We start from the raw sequence: 21,883 nt of genomic DNA, 5'->3' as shown, positions 1-21,883 counted from the left end.
TTTAATACACTGTCTAGGTTTGTCATAGCTTTCCTTCCAGTGAACAAGTGTCTTTTAATTTCATGACTGCAGTCACTGTCTGCAGTGATTTTGGAGCCCAAGAAAGGAAAATCTGTCACTGCTTCCACCTTTCCCCCTTCTATTTGCCGTGAAGTGATGGGACTGAATGCCATGATCTTAGTTTTTTCAATGTTGAGTTTGAAGCCAGCTTCTTCATTCTCTTTCACCCTGATCAAGAGGCTCTTTAGTTCCTCTTCATTTCCTGTCAGTAGAAATCCACATTTCCAAAGCTATTACCTGTCCATATAAGGTGGTATAAAATAGGTACAAGTCACATGTTATGGGAGCCTAAAAGATAAACTGGGTTGCGAGGATTGGTTACTGAGAGAAAGGTTCTTTAACTTTGAGCTTAGTCTTCAGGGTTGACCAAGGGAGGAAAAGGATTTCACATGAGGGTGAGCCAAAGTGCAGAGCAATGAAAAGCACTAGGCATGTTCAGGGGCCATTGTCAGAACAGGTGTGACTAGAACAGAAGACGTGGAGACATAGCAGATGGGCATTTGGAGGTTAGAAGAGGGCTGCATTTTTGGTGCTGGGCTTTCGTACCCCAGATCTGCAGTGTGGTGGGTCAGGAACCTGAATAGTGCCATCTGAAAAATATGTCCCAGAGAGACTTGGAATAGTTAAGGGCATTTCTAGAGCTTTAAAAGGGTGTCTAGACTTTGTGTGTGTGTGTGTGTGTGTGGCCACTTTGCAGTGTGCAGGATCTTAGTTCCCTAACCAGGGATAGAGTCTATGCCTCCTGCAGTGGAAGAGTGGAGTCTTAACCACTGGACCACCAGGGAAGTCCCTCTAGCCTTTTAGATTTAGAAGGTGTCATGTATTTCATAATAAAATACTAGGCTAATAAGAAAGATTATGCATTTGATATTCTAATTCCAAAGTCTAATTACTTAGATCTAAGTACAAAGAGTAGGACTCACCTACTTTATACGTGTATATATTACTGTATTCATGTTAGGACATTAAATATACTTTCATGGTGACAGATAATTGTGTATTCTTTATAGTACAAACTAAGCTATGACAAGGAAAGTAGGTACAGGCAAGTAATAGTAATAATTATTAATTCTAAATCCCTAGAATTCTAGGTTCAAGGGGATATAGGTTGGAAAGAAACATGAACACAAAATGTCTTCAATTTAAAAAACAAAAACAGCTTTACTGAGATATAATTCACATTTGATAAAATCCACCGATTTAAAGTGTGTAATTCAATGATTTTTAGTATATATGCAGATATGCTCAATCAGCCATCATCAGAATCCATTTTAGAACACTTTTATCATCTCTAAGGGAAATCTGTACCCTTTAGCTATCATTCTGTATCCTCCCCACCCCCTACTCCATGCTACCCTCCTCAGTTCAGTTCAGTTCAGTTCATTCGCTCAGTCGTGTCCGACTCTGCAACCCCATGAACAGCAGCATACCAGGCCTCCCGGTCCATCACCAACTCCCGGAGTCTACCCAAACCCATGTCCATCGAGTCAATGATGCCATTCAACCATCTCATCCTCTGTCGTCCCCTTCTCCTCCTGTCCCCAATCCCTCCCAGGATCAGGGTCTTTTCCAATGAGTCAGCTCTTCATATCAGATGGCCAAAGTATTGGAGTTTCAGCCTCAGCATCAGTCCCTCCAATGAACACCCAGGACTGATCTCCTTTGTAATGGACTGGTTGGATCTCCTTGAAGTCAGGGGATTCTCAAGAGTCTTCTCCAACACCACGGTTCAAAAGCATCAATTCTTCGGCCCTCGGCTTTCTTTATAGTCCAGCTCTCACATCCATACTTGACTACTGGAAAAACCATAGCCTTAACTAGACAGACCTTTGTTGGCAAAATAATGTCTCTGCTTTTTACATGCTGTCTAGGTTGGTCATTACTTTCCTTCCAAGGAGTAAGCATCTTTTAATTTCATGGCTGCAATCACCATCTGCAGTGATTTTGGAGCCCAGAAAAATAAAGTCAGCCACTGTTTCCACTGTTTTCCCATCTATCTGCCATGAAGTGATGGGACCAGATGCCATGATCTTCGTTTTCTGAATGTTGAGCTTTAAGCCAACTTTTTCACTCTCCTCTTTCACTTTTGTCAAGAGGCTCCTTAGTTCTTCACTTTCTGCCATAAGGGTGGTGTCATCTGCATATCTGAGGTTATTGATATTTCTTCAGGCAATCTTGATTCTAGCTTGTGCTTCCTCCAGCCCAACGTTTCTCATGATGTACTCTGCATATAAGTTCAATAAGCAAGGTGACAATATACAGCCTTGACATACTCGTTGCCCTATTTGGAACCAGTCTGTTGTTCCATAACAGTTCTAACTGTTGCTTCCTGACCTGCATACAAGTTTCTCAAGAGGCAGGTCAGGTGGTCTGGTATTCCCATCTCTTTCAGAATTTTCCACAGTTTATTGTGATCCACACAGTCAAAGGCTTTGCTACCTCTGGCTGCTCAAAAGCCAATAGACAGGCCAGGCTGATAGAAAGGATCAGTCATTTCAGTTCAGTTCCGTCACTCAGTCATGTCTGACTCTTTGCAACCCCATGAATTGCAGCACGCCAGGCCTCCCTGTCCATCACCAACTCCTGGAGTTCACTCAAACTCACGTCCTTTGAATCGGTGATGCCGTCCAGCCGTCTCATCCTCTGTCATCCCCTTTTCCTCCTGCCCCCAGTCCCTCCCAACATCAGAGTCTTTTGATAGAAAGGATAATTTGCTTTATTTAAGATGCTGGCAACTGTGAGGTGAGGGTGGTGGACATCTTTTCAAAGGCCTACTCCCCACCTTCCCAATAAGTGGGGGGTAAGAGCTTTTATAGGCAGAGTTGGGAGGGGGGAGAGTTACATGCAGAAACAGCATAGTCCTCTGTAACAGTCATCTTCATCTGGTCCTCAGTGATCTGACCAGCATCATCTTGATTGTCACCAAGACTGGTGCAGTTAATATTTAGTTTCAGGGTCCATTTGTTCCCGTTTCTTTGCAGTCAATTCTGTGGCAGCTCATGTCCGGGTACAGTCTGGTCATCATGCGGTTAACTTCTCTACCTGGTGTTTTAGTGTCTGTAAGACAGCTCACAGGATACAGCTCACAATATTATATAAAGCCCTTGAGAAAGAAATAAAGGTCCTTGACTGTGCTTAAAATGGCTACATTATTATTTTTACTCTCTTTTGTCTGTTTTCCTTTGTTTTAGCATTTCTCACTTCTCTAATTAAACTTATTCTTTGACTAAAGTTTTCTGCAGACAAAAGGCAGGCAGAGGACATCGTGAGGGTGGGCAGGGGGTGGGGGGAATGGGCACTCAATGACCATGGGGTCTTGCTCCATTTCAGAGTGAACTACTTTCGACTGTTTTTCATGATTCTATGACTAGAATCATACATGAAATCACATAGACTTTTATGACTAGTTTCTTTCACTTAGCCTAGTGTTTTCAAGGTTCATCTAAGTTGTCACATGTGTAAGTACTTCATTCCTTTTATAACCAAACAATATTCTGTTGTATGGCTACACCACATTTGGTTTATCAAGTATTTTCAATTTCAAAATGTCGACCAGTTCAGCCCAAATGAATGTATCTGTTGAGGTGAGCGAAAGAATAAAAGCACAAAGTCAAGACGTTAGGGGCCAAATAGAGAAGGGTAGTTCTCGGGGAAAAACTCTCCAGAGGGGTCTACAGAATGCTTGAGAAGTGGGTTCAGTTTCTTGAGTCTCATCGAATATGTCAAAACACACATACTCCATCAAGTTGTGCGTGCTTGTGAAGCTGCTTCAGTCATGTGTAACTGTGACCCCATGGACTGTAGCCCACTAACCTCCTCTTGTCTATGGGATTCTCCAGGCAAGGATACTAGAGTGGGCTGCCATGTTCTCCTCCAGGGGAACTTCCAGACCCAGGGTGGGACTTGCGCCTTTTGCAGCTCCTGTATGTATGTGGATTCTTTATTGCTGAGTCACAGGGAAGGCCACCCCATCAGTCAGGGTCATCCTTACTTTTATCAATGCTATCATTAATCATGTACTCTATTATAGAACATTGTCTTTAAAACCATACTATAAATTGGTGAAAAGACAAAGTGCTTGCAGTTTAGACGGAAGGCAGGATATATGCATTAAAAAGTGGGCGGGGGGAGGGAGTAGATTAGTTGTACCCTCTATGCCTACTTTTAGTCTTTTTGTGTATTATACCGTCACTGTGTTGCAGGGAAGAGCCAATTCTGACTCCACATTGAAACTATTTCTTTGACTTGTTTTTGCTGCTTTTATTGTTATAATCATACATAATGGCCTGACTCAAAGAACCCTGCCCACCTGTGAATAATTGCAAGAGAGAAGAGATTAAAACATCACTTCCAGAGGCTGGCCATTCCCAGAGATGTTTTGCAAGACTGGTAGCCCTTTTGACTTTACTTCCTCATTGCCTCTCTCTCTCTCTCTATTCTTTCAGGGAGAGATAGAGGCAATGTCAAAAGCCTTTTGATTTAAGTTCTTCACAGCTTCTCTCTCTGGTTCTATAAAAGACCCTGGTATCCAGCAACACCCCCTCCCCCCACCCCTATCCCCATGCGCACACACAGACACACACGCAAACACACAAGATGGTTGTTTTGAGACATTTGCTGTTGTTCACTCCTTAAGTCTGACTCTTTGTGACCCCATGAACTGCTGCACACCAGACTTACCTGTCTTTCACTATCTCCCTGAGTTTACTCAAACTCATGTCCATTGATGCCATCCAACCATCTCATCCTCTGTCAACCCTCCTCCTCTTGCCCTCAATCTTTCCCAGCATAAGGGTCTTTTCCAATGAGCTGGTTCTTCGCATCAGGTGGCTAGAGTATTGGAGCTTCAGCTTTGACACCAGTCCTTCCAATGAATATTCATGGTTGATTTCCTTTAGGATTAACTGGTTTGATTTCTTTGCTGTCCAAGGGACTCTCAAGAGTCTTCTCCAGCACTAGTTTGAAAGCATCAATTCTTTGTCACTCAGCCTTCTTTATGGCCCAACTGTAGCTCAGCTGGTAAAGAATCTGCCTGAAATGCAGGAGACCCCAGTTTGATTCTTGGGTCAGGAAGATCCACTGGAGAAGGACAGGCTACCCAACCCAGTATTCTTGGGTTTCCTCAGTGGCTCAACTGGTAAAGAATCTATCTGTAATGCAGGAGACCTGGGTTTAATCCCTGGGTTAGGAAGATCCCTTGGAGAAGGGAACAGCTGGACTGCAAGGAGATCCAACCAGTCCATTCTGAAGGAGATCAGCCCTGGGTGTTCTTTGGAAGGAATGATGCTGAAGCTGAAACTCCAATACTTTGGCCACCTCATGTGAAGAGCTGACTCACTAGAAAAGACTCTGATGCTGGGAGGGACTGGGGACAGGAGGAGAAGGGGACGACAGAGGATGAGATGGCTGGATGGCATCACTGACTCGATGGACATGAGTTTAAGTGAACTCCGGGAGTTGGTGATGGACAGGGAGGCCTGGCATGCTGCAATTCATGGGGTCACAAAGAGTCGGACATGACTGTGTGACTGAATTGAACTGAACCTACTCCAGTATTCTGGCATGGAGAATTCCATGGACTGTATATCCATGGGGTCTCAAAGAGATGGACGTGACTGAGTGACTTTCACTTTCACTCATATCCATACATGACTACTGGAAAAACCAGTAGTCTTTGACTATATGGACCTTTGTCAGCAAAGTCATGTCCCTGCTTTTTAATACACTGTCTAGGTTTGTCATAGCTTTTCTTCCAAGAGGCAAGAGTCTTTTAATTTCATGCCTGCAGTCACCATCTGCAGTGATTTTGGAGCCCATGAAAATGAAATCTGACACTGTTTCCACTTTTTCCCCATCTATTTGCTATGAAGTTAAAATGAAAATATCTCATGCCACATTAATCAACAAGAAATGTTACAGCCTTCAGTGATTTCTGGCCTCCAAATGTGAATCAGGGCTTCCAAAACCTAGATCCAGAGGATGCTGCCACACCCCACAGTGACTGCTGAGGAGCTGGCAGAATGTAAGAAACAGGATTGGCCCCGGATAGCTGATGAGAATATGAAAGGAATGAATTCAGTGAACCAAGAGGCTTGTATCTTCCCACACATAAGATGCTAAATTTCTTAACTTGATACCTGATCTTTGATGTTCAGACTGCCTGCTCCCTTTGTTGCAAACTTGTATTTAGCTCAACTTCTCCCCTGTCTCCTTGGAGCAGTTTTCTCAGAGCTACTGAGATACTATCTCCTAGGCTTGGAGTTCTAAACATTCCCACCAAATAAAATAACTCTCTACTTTCAGGTTGTGACTATATTATTTTTGTTAACTAAATGATGGGACCGGATGCCGTGATCTTTGTTTTTTGAATATTGAATTTTAAGCCAGCTTTTTCACTCTCTTCTTTCACCCTCATCAGGAAACTCTTTAGTTTCTCTTCACTTTCTGCTATTAAAGTGATATCATCTGAGGTTCTTGATATTTCTCCCCACAATCTTGATTCTAGCTTTTGAGTCATCCAGCCCAGCACGTCACATGATGTACTCTGCATATAAGTTAAGTAGCAGGGTGACGATATACAGCCTTGATGTACTCCTTTCCCAATTTGAAACCAGTCCATTGTTCTATGTGCAGTTGTAAAAGTTGCTTCTTGTCCTGCATGCAGGTTTGTCAGGAGGCAGGTAAGGTGGTCTGGTATTCACATCTCTTCTAGAATATTTCACAGTTTGTTGTGGTCCACACAGTCAAAGGCTTTAGCGTAGTCAATGAAGCAGAAGTTTTCCATGATTCAGTGGATGTTGGCAATTTGATATCTGGTTCCTCTGCCTTTTCTAAATCCAGCTTGTACATCTGAAAGTTCTCTGTTCACATATTTTTGAAGTCTAACTTGAAGGATTTTGAGCATAATCTTGCTAGGGATTGAGTGCAATTGCACAGCAACTTGAACATTCTTTGGCATTGCCCTTCTTTGGGATTGGAATGAAAACTGACTTTTTCCAGTTTTCCAGTGGCCACTGCTGAGTTTATAAAATTTGTTGGCATATCGAATGCAGCAATTTCACAGCATCATCTTTTAGGATTTGAAATAGCTCAGCTGGAATTCCATCACCTCCACTAGCTTTGTTTGTAGCAATGCTTCCTAAGGCCCACTTTGACTTCACACTCCAGGATGTCTGGCACTAGGTGAGTGACCACACCATTGTGGTTATCTGGGTCATTAAGAGCTTTTTTGTACAGTTCTTCTGTGTATTCTTGCCACCTCTTCTTAATATCTTCTGCTTCTGTTATGTCCTTGCCATTTTTGTCCTTTATTGTGACCATCTTTGCATGAAATGTTCCCCTGGTATCTCTAGTCTTTCCCATTCTATTGTTTTCCCTTATTTCTTTGCATTGTTCACTTAAGAAGGCTTTCTTATCTCTCCTTGCTATTCTCTGGAACTCTGCATTCAGTTGGGTTTATCTTTTCCTTTCTGCTTTGTCTTCTGCTTCTCTTCATTTCTCAGCTCTTTATAAGGCCTCCTCAGACAACCACTTGGCCTTCTTCATTTCTTTTTCTTTGGAATGGATTTGGTCACCACCTCCTGTACTATGTTACGAACATCCATCCATAGCTCTTCAGGCACTTTTTGTATCAGATCTAGTCCCTTGAATCTCTTTGTCACTTCCAATATATTAACTGTAAGGGATTTGATTTAGGTCATACCTGAATGGTCTAGTGGTCTTCCCCACTTTTTTCAATTTGAGCGTGAATTTTGCAATAAGGAGCTGATGATCTGAGCCACAGTCAGCTCCAGGTTTTATTTTTGCTGACTGTATAGAGCTTCTCCATCTTTAGCTGCAAAGAATATAAACAATATGATTTCAGTATTGACCATCTGGTTATATCATGTGTAGAGTCATTTCTTGTGTTGTTGGAAGATGGTATTTGGTATGACCAATGCATTCTCTTAGCAAAACTCCTTTGCCCTGCTTCATTTTGTACTCCAAGGCCAAACTTGCCGATTACTCCAAGTATCTCTTAACTTCCTACTTTTGCATTCCAGTCCCCTGTGATGAAAAGGACATCTTTTTTGGTGTTAGGTTTTGGAGGTGTTGTAGGTCTTCATAGAATTGTTCAACTTCATCTTCTTCGGCATTAGTGGTTTAAGACATTAGTCCGTTATCTTCTCGGTCAGTTGGCTTGCCAAATAAAGTTGGATTCCTTGCCTCAAAACCTTTTTTCTCAGATTTATTGGCCTGTTGTGCGGCAAGCAGAGTGAGCTCGGACTTAGTGATGACTGTTTAGAAAAATTGTTTTTGAAAGAGCAATATAATAATGTGAAACGTAGCATATGCTAAGTGCCAATGATCATATGTGCTACTGAGGATTGGGAGTGGGAAAAGGATTGGTAGGACTTGAGGTAGGCTTTACAGGAAAGATAGATGAGGAAGATATAACTGAAGACAATATACACAGTCAAATTCAGGCATTTCTAATCATTTAACAAATTGAATGGTAAAATTGAAGAAATCATGAGAAGGAGCAGTTGGAGATAAGGTGGAGAGAGGTTAAATTGTTTAGGGCTCTGATTTCAGGCTGAGCAGTAAGAATCTTATTTTCTAGGCAAATGGCCAGCCATTGAAGGCTTTTTAACTGACTGCTAGTTGAAAATCACACTATAGTAAATATTTTCACGGACTAAAGCCTACATAGAACCAGGGAGGCTTTTTTGATGGTAGAATTGATTTCACCTCAAAGAAAGCTGGGTGGTGTGACGTATTTAATTTTTAATCTGGTTGCAGTCTTTTGTAGTGTTTGAAAGAAAATGTCGTTATAAAATGAAACATAAAGGCAAAATTAGAAATGAAAATATACAGTTAATTCAAATTAGTTTTCTCCTTCTTTTAGATTAAAATTTGAATAGGTGATATAATCACATAGCTAAAAAGTTAAGCAAAGAAAAAAATGTATACAGTGAAAATATTCATCTCAGTTCTGTCCTCCATCTGCCCTTCCCTCCTTATCCCACTAGGAGTCACTTTTATTAGCTTCTTGTATATTCTTCCAGCATTTATAAAAAATACAAAGAAATACAAATACAATTTTTTTTCCTATTATTATAATACACTGAAGCTAGCATGTTATTTATATTGTTCTGTACTTTGCTATTTTATTTTATCTTAATATATCTTGGAGATCTTTGCCCTTTAGTAAATTAATGTGCTTGCTTCATGAATTAGGTCAATGCTGTCAAGAACACAGGGCTGTTATGTCAAATTTTTTAGAACCTAAGGAAGAATATGCTTGGATTTTTCTTGATTGTTTTTAGCTATTTCCCAGCCTGCTTGTTGATTAGTATTAGGAGTACATATGAAGGGATAATGCCGCCTGATGTCCCTTTAAAACAAGAAAGTGAAAGAGAATGAAACTGTTTCTTCCTTGCTGTGCCTTCATCTAAATTTGATCTGGCTTAGATTTGCATTGCTCTTTTCCTTGTAAATAGGCCTCTGATTTTCATAATTACATTTTGTTTCTAAGGGACACCTTTTGAATAAATACTGGCTATCTGCCTTGCTTTTCTGTTATTGTAAATTTGGATTTTAACAAAAATGTAAAATTTCCTATCTTCAATCTTTTTTCCAGAGTTGCAGCTTTGGCCTAAAATAGATTTGATATTGTTTGGGATTAATCTGTCTTTGTTCTCCTGTTTTGGAGTCAGAGAGCCCTTCCCCTCCACCCCCACTGGTTTTCATTTTCACTTCCATCCTAAGTATGTTCATTTAGAAGGTTTACTTTAGCTCCCTTGCAAATCTCTTTTTTTTCTTGTTCTCTTTCCCTTCTCTCTTTTATTCATTTTTTAAAAATGAATGTCAGCCAGCTGTTTGATTTTAGCCGTAGTCTTTCCTTTTCCTATTTTATTTTGAGCTATTTCTACTTGAACTTTAGTTATAATTTCATAATAAGAGATTAGTTGGAATTTAGTACGACTTTATGTGTAGCCTGACATGTTCTAGGTCTATCCAGTGTTCCTTTTACCCTTCAAAAACTGTCTCGGGTTAATTCCAGTTCACAGTTTTAATCTCCACTGCTCCCTCTAAATAATAATGTAGAGCTTCTACCATTGTTAGTATCCCACCCACTCTACCAAACAAAGTATGGAAATAATTTAACTGCCATCAAGAAATAAACTTGATGTTTGGTGCAGTGGTTTTTTGATCTGCTTGTTTTGGAGGTGGGAAGGTTCTCACTCTGGACATCCACTGATAGACCTGCAAGATTTTGAATCTGAGAGACAGAAGAAAGTCATTGGGTTGCCTTGAATGCTTGCTCCCCCAAATTGCCTCTCTCCTTCACAAATGGATAGGAATCACCAGTGCTTAAAAACCAAACATGGAAACATGGTAAGGGTAACTCTGAATATCTTCTGCCATTCTGCCATTCTTTATGGATGTCCAGCATCTAAAATATTTCTTACCTACCAGCTCATTACTTTAGTATACCTCCTTGGTTGATCTAAAGGCTTGTTAGCAGGACTCCTAAACATCTAGAAAACTGATCCCTGGTATGGTTACACAATACTGGGCTCAGGAATGTTCTCAGACCAGAATGTACTAGCCTGAGGAGTCTGAGAGAGGCACCTTAGAGAACCCAACTGAACCCTGCAATAGGATTGTGCATTGTATAAACCAGACACATGAGGTGCTTCTACCTGAAGGGCTTGGGGGCATATCCTTCCTTGCTTATGAGTACATAGAGTTCCATAGGCCCTAATATGACTCTCGCTTACTTAGCATTTTCAGCAATAATACACCCTCTGGTGAAGGTGTTGGAATTAAGATGTTTGTACTTCTTTGTTTTAAAAAAACCCTTTTATTAGAGTACAGTCTATTTACAGTGCTGTGTTAGTTTCGTGTGTACAGCAAAATGAATCAGATATACATACACGTATACCCACTCTGTTTCCATTTCTTTCCCACATAGGTTATTATAGAGTACTGAGTGGAGTTCCCTGTGCTATACAGTAGATCTTTATTAGTTAGCCCTCTATTTTATATAGAGTAGTGTTTTTATTGCTTTTGTTGTTGTTTAGTCACTAAGGCGTACCCGACTCTTTTGCCATCCCATGGATGGTAGCCCGCCAGGCTCCTCTGTCCCTGGGGTTTCCTAGGCAAGGCAAGAATACTGGAGAGGGTTGCCATTTCCTTCTCCAGGGAATCTTCCCAACCCAGGAATCAAACCCATGTCTCCTGCTCGGCAGGTGGATTCTTTACCACTGAGCCACCGAGGAAGCCCTCAGTGTGTATATGTCAATCCCAATAAGTTTGATTTCTAAGATGTTTGTACTTTGGTCTGAACTGAAAGATTTCATCATCTCTCTAATTGAGCTGAATTTATTCTGTACCCTTTGGATAAGTAGTGTGTTTGATTTATTCAGGTGATGTTTGTGTCAGGTCTTGCTATCATTACCCTGTACTGATGTTTTTCAACACCTTAATTGGACTGTACACCAGAAAGAATAAGAGATGAGGAAGTAGAGACAGCATGTACAAACAACTCATTTGAGACATTTTGCTACACAGGAAAGAAGTGGCTAAAGAAACATGTGAGGTCAAAGAAAGAGGATTGATTTTTTTTTTTAATTAATTTGTACCAATGGTAGACATCTTGAAATAGAGCCAATATGAAGGAGGAGACTAGATGGTTTCTACTGTTGACTGGGAGTTACATGGGACCTTGAGTAGGTCGCTGATGCAGTATGCTATGACTTGCTTACAGTACAGTTACAGCTGTACTGTTTGATAGGGACTTTTGATAATGAAATAACTCCACACTGATAGCTTTGACTTTGACTTGATAGCTATCCACAAGAGGGCAGCAGAGAAAGCTTGGCAAGGTTGTCCTTGCAGGGTAATGTTACTCTTCAAAAATATTAGGGAACTGAACCCTTCCTTGGACTTCCTTGGTGGCTCAGCGATAAAGAATCCACCTGCCAATGTAGAAGACGTGGGTTTGATCCCTGGGTCAGGAAGATCCCCTGGAGAAGGAAATGGCAACCCACTCCAGTATTCTTGCCTGGGAAATCCCATGGACAGAGGAGCTTGGCATGCTGCAGTCCATGAGGTCACAAAAAGAGTCAGAAAATGGCTTAGTGACTAACCAACAACAACATAACCCTTCCTTCCCAGAATCTCAATGCAAAAATTCAGCCTGGAGACCCCAAACCCTCCAGATTTTGGGACATTCTCAAATAATGTGGCTAGGCTTTGGGATCTGTTGGTAAGGGAGCAATTATAAAGTTTACTGAATGTAGCGGAACGGCCAGTACTGAGGGAAGTTCAGCTATTTTGTGGAAGCATCTTAAAAAGGATGAGACTAGACCATTGTTATCATAAATAAACCGATTCCATGAGAGCAATCGCTGCCACAGTCATTCCAAAGAATCCATTGATGCTGAATGTGAAAGCGTGTGGCCAAAGTTTATTTAAAAAGCCAAAAAAGTCAAGTAGAGAAGGAATCAAAATTGCTAGAAATATCAATAACCTCAGATATGCAGATAACACCACCTTTATGGCAGAAAGTGAAGAGGAACCAAAGAGTCTCTTGATGAAAGTGAAAGAGGAGAGTGAAAAAGCTGGATTAAAACTCAACACTCAAAACAAAGATCATGGCATCCGGTCCCATCACTTCATGGCAAATAGACAAGGAAACAATGGAAACAGTGACAAGCCTTACTTTCTTGGGCTCCAAAATCACTGCAGATGGTGACTGCAGCCATGAAATTAAAAGACGCTTGCTCCTTGGAAGAAAAGCTAGACAAACCTAGACAACACATTAAAAAGCTAAGACATTATTTTGCCAACAAAGGTCTGTCTAAGCAAAGCTAGTTTTTCCAGTAGTCATGCATGGATGTGAGAGCTGGATCTTAAAGAAATCTGAGCACCGAAGAATTGATGTTTTTGAACTGTGGTGTTGAGGAAGACTCTTGAGAGTCCCTTGGACTGCAAGGAGATCAAACCAGTCAATCCTAAAGGAAATCAGTCCTAAATACTCATTGGAAGGACTGCTGCTGAAGCTGAAGCTCCAGTACTTTGGCCACTTCAAATGAGGAGCTGACTCATTAGAAAAGACCCTGATGCTGGGAAAGATTGAAGGCGAGAGATGGGGTCGACAGAGGATGAGATGGTTGGATGGCATCACCGACTCAATGGACATGAGTTTGAGCAAACTGTGAGAGTTGGTGAAGGACAGGGAAGCTGGCATGCTACAGTGCCTGGTGTTGCAAAGAGTCGGACACTGAGCAACTGAACTGAACTGAGAGAAGAATTTAATCTGTAATGAGGTGGGGGAAGGGGGAGATTCACCTGCTTTGACTGAATCTTTAATGTGAATAACCACAGCATGTAACAGGTACAGAGTGCTTTACAATCGACAAAATATTTTACATTCTTTGTTCTTTTTAGTTTGGGCATTTATGGAGACTTGAGCAATTATCATTAATATTATTCTCATTTTCATTCTTCAGATGAAACAAGAGGCTTAGCGATAGGTCACTTGAGTTTCCCACCATCACACACAGCAAAAGAATGATTAAACCAGGACTAATAGTCACAACTTTTGTCTCTGTATCTTTGAATCTACAGAGAGTGATATGGGAGGGTAATGTGTGGAAACGCATCACATGTTTAGGCTAATAGAAAAGGTCCAATGGAATTCCACTTTGTGGCAAATTGGAGATGAAATAGAGTAGTGAAAAACTGTCTTCTACCATTCTAAAAGATTGTTGATATAAAAGAAGAGTTAAATTTATTTTGCGCAACTTTGGAAAGTTAAGATGAGACTGGAAGGAATTTCTCTGGCAGTTCAGTGGTTAAACTTTAGTGGTTAAGATTTCACACTCCCGTTGTAGGGGGTGTGGATTGGAACTAAGATTCCACATGTGCAGAGTGAGGCAAAAAAAAAAAAAAAAATTAGACCAGAAAACAGACTCCACTCAATTTGTGAAGAACTCCACAAAAAGGAAATTATATTCTCTTTTGTGATTAAATTCTTCAAGTGTGGAAGTAAGGGCTAGGTGAGTATTTGGCAAAGTCATAAAGGAATTTCTTTGATCTTAAAAGCTCTAAAATTCTATTCAAAACAAGTAGCTTGAAACAATAGGACTTGTTTGAATAACTCTGGTACAATTTTCCAACACAGGTTAAAATATTAGGACTTGTTTCAAAAGCCTGAGTAACAAAACTACACTTCTCCAACACTTAAGTTATATGGAAGTGAAGTGAAGTTGCTCATATCCGACTCTTTGCGACCCCATGGACTGTAGCCTATCAGGCTCCTCCGTCAATGTTATCCTGTACACTCATGTTGCAATAACTACATATATATATATAGTAAAACATAATTATATTGCAATAATTGCAATAAGTATATATATATAATTTTATGCATGTCCATTTCTTCTTGATAAGCTGCAAGGTACGAGATGAGGAGTTAGGGGGCTAGAAAAGGAAGAGCTCGGAGCTGTGATTGATCTCAGACCAAAGTGGAAGCAATTCACTACTTCAGCCGACAGGAAAGTCAGCAACTGAGAACTCTTTGGCAGTGCACCTGGAGAAATTCACCAGGGGACTGAAGCAGTAAGTTAGAAAGGATAGATGGTGGAAGGGTTACACAGGAACTTTGAAGAAGGAGTGATTTATGGGCAACAGCCTTGCAAAGGTGCAGTCAGTGGTAAAAGAGCCATCTGTTCTGGGAGAGTAGTTTAGAGGGAGTGTGTTTGTGCGGGCGGTAGTTCATGAGGAAAGTGTTTCTGGGGAAGAGAGATACGGGACTGGTGAGGCGCAGGAAAGCACCTGTGGAGAAATATGCTGTGTAGGAGGCTTGTTTTGCTGGGGCCTTGGGACAGGGTGGTGTTTGGCCCTGAGAGAGGCCACAGGAGCCGAAGGAAGAGTCCTTGCAGTGGCCTTTAAAAAACATATGTGCATACATATTTAAAAATTGTAACAAAAATCTTATATGATTACAAAAACAACATATGTTAATGTTGAACAACTAGATTATATAAAGGACAAAAAAGAACCCCTATGTTGCCTCAGCCAAGATAAGCACTGTTACCGGTTTGGTGTACTTATTATGGACTAAAAAAATTTTGTTTTGAAAATATATTTGACTTACAACATTATGTTAGTTTCTGGTTACAGCAAAGAGGTTTAGTTATACGAATGCATGTATATATATCCTTTCTTAAAAAACTTTTCCATTATAGTTTATTAAAAACCACTGAATATAGTTCCCCATGCTATACAGTAAATCTTAGTTGTTTATTTTGGAAAATTGTAAAGTCCATTTTCTCTGCAACTGTTTCTTTGAAAATCTTAAAGCCTGAAGAACAGTAGAAAGATAGTGCATCGAACACTAGCATGACTTCCACCTGTGAACTAAAAAAATATTCACAACCTAAAAGTGGAGAGTTACATTTTTTTCAGTGGGAACTTTTAGGACCTCAAGCTTGGAAAGCAGCGTCTCAAGTAACCTTGATAGAACTGCTCTGAGGAGGCCAGTGGGGGAGCTGAGATATATAACAGTTTTGCAACAAGGGCAGGTAGTCTAAACATCAAAAGATTATTATTAATTAAAGAAAACCAGATATGCCAAGTTAAGGAAATTACTGCTTTTCTAAGTATGGGAAAATAGAAGAGTCTGAGCACTGAAATCATTCCTTACCTCAGCTGTCTGGGGCCACTAGGCTATGTTTTCACATCCTGAGTATCCTCAGGGCTCATTAGCTCACCATTGGCTGTAATTATAATCACTGATGACTGTGACATCCTCTGTTTACTGATACAGCAAACAATAGTCCATTTATTACACCTAATTCATCAATTTTTAACAATTAGCCTCATATATACTTCCTTTTTCCTGAGCCATTTGAAATTAAATAGTTTCAAACATCATGGCAGTTCATTTTTTAATACATTGGTGTGCATCTCTAAAAATGACATTCTCCTACGTAACAACATTACCATTATCTCACCTAAGATCAACGTTGGCTTCCCTGGTGGCTCAGAAGGTAAAGAATCTGACCTGGGTTCAACTCCTGGGTTGGAAAGATCCCCTGGAGGAGGGCACAGCAACCCACTCTACCATTCTTGGCTGGAGAATTCCATAGACAGAGGAGCCTGGTGGGCTACAGTCCATGGGGTTGCAAAGAGTCAGACACGACCGAATGGCTAAGCACAAGATCAAGATTAATTCAGTAAGGTCTGCATATGTCTTAGTTATCAATATGTTTTGCTACAGATTCTAAATGCTTTCCTTTTTCTTATTTCTCTGTTGACTGAAAAAAAAAATACACACATGTCCAATGAGAATTATGTTTTATTCAGTGGACTTTCTGAGGACTTAAGCCCTGAAGATAGCTTCTCGGATAAGCTCTGAGGAGCTCTTCCCAAGAGGTAAGGGAGGAGCCAGTATGTATAAAAGTTTTGCAACATAAACTAGGTATTAGAGCTTCCAAAGATTACTGTTAATTAAAGGAAGCTGAAGTTTTCCTGGTGACTCAGATGGTAAAGAATCTGCCTGCAATGTGGGAGACCTGGTTTCAATCCCTGAGTCAGGAAGCTTCCCTGAAGAAGGGAATGGCTACCCACTCCAGTACTTTTTCCTAGAGAATTCCATGGACAGAGGAGCCTGGCAGGCTACAGTCCATGCGGTCACAAAGAGTCAGACATGACTGAGCGACTACCTCAATTTAATGATTTTAGCATTTTTCTGTGTGTGGGAAGATACAAGAGTCTGGCCTCATTGAAATCATTCCTTTGATATGCATTTCAGTGGTCTGGGGCCAGTATCCTGTTCTTTCCCATCCTGAATCCCCTCAGGTACACCATTGGGAGTGCCTGTAGTGGCTGAAGGCAGCCTGTTTTTCTGTGTTTTGTGTTCCCTCAGGGCTCACCACCTGGGGCAGCTGTAGTGGCTGATGGCTTGATGACCCCAACATTCTTTGTTTACTGATATGGCAGGTGACATTCTTAGTCCATCTTTGAAGACAGAACTTCAATCACTTACCTGGTCAGCTGAATCAAAGCAGCTGAGTACTAGGGGAGATAAGAAGGAGAATTCCCAAGAGCATGGGAACCTGGAAGTCTGTCAGAAGGGCATCTCTGCGAGGAGTCCAGGATACTTCCTCTCCCCTGAGTTCATCTACACAGCTCTCCTCCAGGCTGTGGACTAGAGAGCTTTGCTTTCGCCTCCCTCTCTTCCTTCCTCTCTGCTCCACCAGGCTTTACAATGCCCTAATTCTGTGCCACGTTCTGCACCAGAGTCCGCCCACCCAAGTGAACTTGGTCCCTGGTCTCAAATACAGAAAAGGTAGAATTTCTCCTCAGTGAGTGGTTCTGTCCTTGGTCTGCAACCCGTTATTTAGGAGCATCATGCCCATAGGACTGGCTTATACATCTACTGACCTTAGAGTGTATATAAGGCGCTTCATGTGGAAGAGTCTGTGTTATTTGAACGGACAGTTGCCCTGATGAACATCATTACTTGCCCAGAGCACCAGACACAGTTTCATGAAGAGAAAGCAAGCTCCTTTACCCTGAAATTTTAGTTGAGTTGCTCCCCCGGGACAATTCTTTGTGCAAGGAAATATCTGATTTGCAAATTGAAGGGCATCTGTGATTACTTTGTTGACTTAGACTTTTTTGTTTGTTTGTTTTTGGATATAGTTGTTGTCTGTCTTTTTAAAATCGTTCCTGGGTATAAGAAGGTAAACACGGGGATCTGTGAGCTAATTTTAACATTTCAGAAATTTTAATGAAGATCACCAGTTTAGTCTAAATAAGACACGTGCTAACTAAAACTAAGTCTATTTGAATGATATCAATCCATTATGGCAACCCTTGTTATCTCATTCTTATCAAACACTTTTTGGCAAGTTTTTCTTTTTTGTTAATATGAATGAGAAAAGTAAATTGTGGTGATTCGTAAGTATAGCAGCAAACTTTCCTTAAAACTTGAAATTTTTGGTGCCATCTGAAAATTAAATCAGGTTAGATCTGTCATTGGTAAAGAGTAGCCACTGTGGAAAAAGAACATCGCCTGCCATTCCAGTAAAAAGCAAATGTTGCCACCGCCAAGTCAGTGCAACCACCCTGACACCACAGCTGGGCTATACCCCTGAGGGGAATTCAAGATGGAAAAGTACAGGATACCAGCCCTAGATAGTTAAGATGCATATCTAAGGAGCAATTTCAGTGAGCCCTAGACAGTTTATCTTCCCATACATGAAAAGAACTAAAGTCATTAACCCAAGATGTCTGTTTTTGTGATTAGCAGTAATCTTTGGATGTACTACTACAGTTTGTTTGTTTGTTTGTTTGTTTTTCAGCAAAAATCTCTATATACCCCAGCCCCTCCCTTACTTCCTGGGAACAATTCCTCAGAGCTATCTGAGAGGCTGTCTCCTGGGCTATAGTCCTCAATAGGTTCGCTGAATAAAACACAGCTTGCAACTTTTAGTTTGTGTGTTTTTCTTCCTTTGACCCCACCATTTGTAAAAGCAAACTACCGAAATTTCCAATCAGTGGAGTAAGGGTGGCCCACTTCACAGATTCCAGTTTGGGGACCAAAATGCAGGCTTAGGGGAGTACAGTGATTTTAGCATCCTCACAACTAAAAATATAATCAGTCAAAGTGTATCCTGCCTTTTTACTCCTACCCAAATTTGATTTGTGTTGCATTTATTGTGGATAGTTTTGTAAGCTACCTTTAATCCTGCCTTGAAATAGGTGGAGTTTAAAAGAATGCCAACCAACAAGCATACTAATGTATTTTAAGGAGGAGATTGAGAAGCTTAGAGATTAGAAAGGGAAATTCTAAATTTGGGGAACTGCTTCCTTGTAAGTCACTACTGGTCAAGGGTGGGACGCTGGCTCTGTCATTAATTCTGAGTGAGAAATATTTCCTCACCCTCATCCTTGCCTGAATGAACCTCAACACTACTCCCCACCCCTGCTCACCAAGCAAACATCTGTTCCTGGTTTGCTTTCCCACTGAAGTCAGGGAGAAAATATTGAGGCAGACTCATTTCTCACTACACAAATTTCTCAATGTAGCTCTTGTTTATTGTTCTACTTTGGGATTGGTTGGTGTGAATCAGTCCTGTGAGACTGAAAACTTCCAGAAGCACAGACAGAATCAAACATGGACCTGTGAGTTGAGGATGAACCCAGTGTGACTTGGGTCATTTCGCTGCCTCCACCACCTGAAGCCCTGCCTGTGTGGCCATCTGGCTCTGCTGGATGCTTTTGTTAACTCACCTCGGTCTAAGCCAGAGAAATCATTGTAGCTTAACAAGTGTAGCTTATCAGAATGCAAGAGGTCTGGGAGTAATAACATGGTCTTTGGTGATTAAAAGATTCGAAGCCACCAGTTTATGATTGTGGTTGTTGATGTTGTTTTGGTAGTACCACATGGCATCTCCTGGACTGTAAGGAGATCAGACCAGTCAATCTTAAAGGAACTCAATCCTGAATATTCATTGGAACGACTGATGCTGAAGCTCCAATACTTTGGCTATCTGATGTGAAGAGCTGGAAAAGACCCTGATGCTGGGAAAGATTGAAGGCAAAAGGAGAAGGGGGTGGCAGAGGATAAGATGGTTAGATAACATCACTGACTCAATGGGCATGAATCTGAGCAAACTATCTGGGAGCTAGTGAAGGACAGGGAAGCCTGGTGTGCTGCAGTCCTTGGGGACACAAAGAGTCAGACACGACTTAGTGACTAAACAACAACATAGCATGCAGTACCTTACTACCCCACCCAGAGACTGAAACTGTGATGCCTGCCGAGGAAGCGCAAAGTCTTAACCACTGGACTGCCAGAGAAGTCCTAAGAAGCCACCAGTTTAACTGGTATATCTTCTTTTGACTTCAGAGGCTTTTTTACTATTTGACATAAGTGTGGTTCCACTAAAACTTGGTTGACGGCTGCCTCAAGCTGAAACACCACACAGTGACATTTGTTTGAAGACTGGTCCTTTCTCTGTGAAGTTTACTGTTTCACCATTCTGTGGCCGTTGTAGAAGAATTGTGTTACAATTACCTTCCAGCCATTTCACAAATGGTCACCTTCCTGCCAAGAGACAAACATACCACACATTTCTTTCCTAGTGTTTTTTCTTTCTCACTCTTAGTGCCTAGCACCGCTATGCACCACAGGAATTGACAAGAATGCCCCCCTGACCTGAGGGTCTATCTCCATGCTTCTTCTGTCTATCTTAGAACTTCCAAGAACATCATTTTTTAGTCAGATCCAAGTCCAAATGCTGTCCTTGTCATTTCCTAGCTCTATGATCTTGAATATTTCATTGAAAGTTCCTAATGCTTTGTTTTCACATTTATAAAATGAGGATATATTATCAGTTACCTCACAGTATTAGATGAGAGACTGTAAATAAAGTGCTTAAGAAAATTCCCTGGCATTTAATCAGCACTTCATAAATGTTGGTTATTATTTCATCTCTCAGTGGCAGTGTACCTTGTTAAAGGAAATCACACTAAGTTGATATTGACTTTATTTTTTTATTTTTTTAATTTTTTCAAATTCATTTTTCTTGGAGTATAATTGATTTACAATGTTGTGTTGGCTAAGTTGATACTGACTTTAAACCCAAGGAATGTTTGTAGTCTAATGCAAATGGACAACTTCCGTTCTTTTTCCTGCTTTCTTTCTCCTAGGGCTCCACTGCCTCCAGATTCCCTCCGTTGAGGTAGGGAATGACAATTAGAGGGCGCAGTGCCCCCTACCTTTCCTCTTCTCTCTCCTGGCCTCTGGCACTGATTCGGCCAACAAACATCTCCGCCTCTCCCCTGCCTTGTTCTTAGACTTTAGAGCACTCCATTCCTATTTTGCTCAGGGCAATATCTGGCCACTGGCCATTTCAGATCTGACCTGGCTTAGCCAAAGGCCCTTGTGGAGCGAATCTTACCAGTACTCAGGGCTGACTCAAGGCCACTTGAGCACTTCCTCCCAGAGCTCAAGTTTCCCTGAAACCTCTGACATTTTGCATATCTCCTCCCAACCCCACCCGCCAGCTGTTAGCAGGGCAAAGCAGAGGTGACTCAGAGTAGTTTGAATATTATATGAAAAAAACCCTAAACAGAACAGAAAAACTGCCTGAGCTTACTTCCTCCCACACGAAGCCCTCAGATTTCCTTGTTACCCTTTCCTTTTCCTTCAAGGTAATTAAAAAAAAACTTTATTATGAAAAAGTATGATTAGTTTTCAAGTGCCCACCACACACAACTTCAACAATAATCAGAGTTTTGCCTGTCTTGTTTCATTTCTCCTTTCATTTTATTTTTTGACTATGTGCTTGTTTATTCCTAAAGTATTTTTAATGCTAATTATGAGTTTGTTTTTAGGACTCACCTTCTCCCTGAGTTAAAGGTGGGATTGGAGAATCAGGTGTGGACAGCTCCTCGCCCAGCCTCCCTAGTGTTCCTGACTGCTTCGCAGTTGAAATCAGGTGCAAATACAATTTCATAACTCGATCTTTTTGTTTTTTTGACCACACCAAGTGGTATGTAAAATCTTAGTTTCCTGATCAGGGATCCAACGCATGCCTTCTGCAGTGGAAGTGCAGAGTCTTAACCACTGGATCACTTAGGAAAGTCCCCTGATATTGATTTTTCTAATAAATAATGTTAATTACCTTCTTTATGCCAGACACTGGGCTAGGCACTGAGAAAAGAAGACAGATAGACTAAGAAACTCTCAGTTTACTGGAAAATATAAAAAGCAAAAGGGCAAGACGGTTGGTTTGGCCTGATTATTTGTGCA

The 21,883-nt window shown here is 41.0% G+C and overlaps 1 long non-coding RNA gene across 1 annotated transcript; it reads right to left on the bottom strand.

Annotated features, from left to right (window-relative positions):
• Positions 1–1,196: 1,196 nt before the first annotated feature.
• LOC138443441 (uncharacterized) lies at positions 1,197–21,567 on the bottom strand. Its single transcript, XR_011258147.1, has 2 exons — positions 21,473–21,567; positions 1,197–3,163 (listed from the first exon to the last, which is right to left on the bottom strand). It is a non-coding gene; the product is annotated as an uncharacterized lncRNA (long non-coding RNA).
• Between the last annotated feature and the right edge of the window lie 316 nt (positions 21,568–21,883).

This window comes from Ovis canadensis, chromosome 7 (assembly GCF_042477335.2).
Source record: "Ovis canadensis isolate MfBH-ARS-UI-01 breed Bighorn chromosome 7, ARS-UI_OviCan_v2, whole genome shotgun sequence".
Classification (NCBI taxonomy): Eukaryota; Metazoa; Chordata; class Mammalia; order Artiodactyla; family Bovidae; genus Ovis; species Ovis canadensis.
The sequence above is the reverse complement of the archived record's forward strand: the minus strand, read 5'-3'. Positions and strand labels throughout refer to the sequence as shown.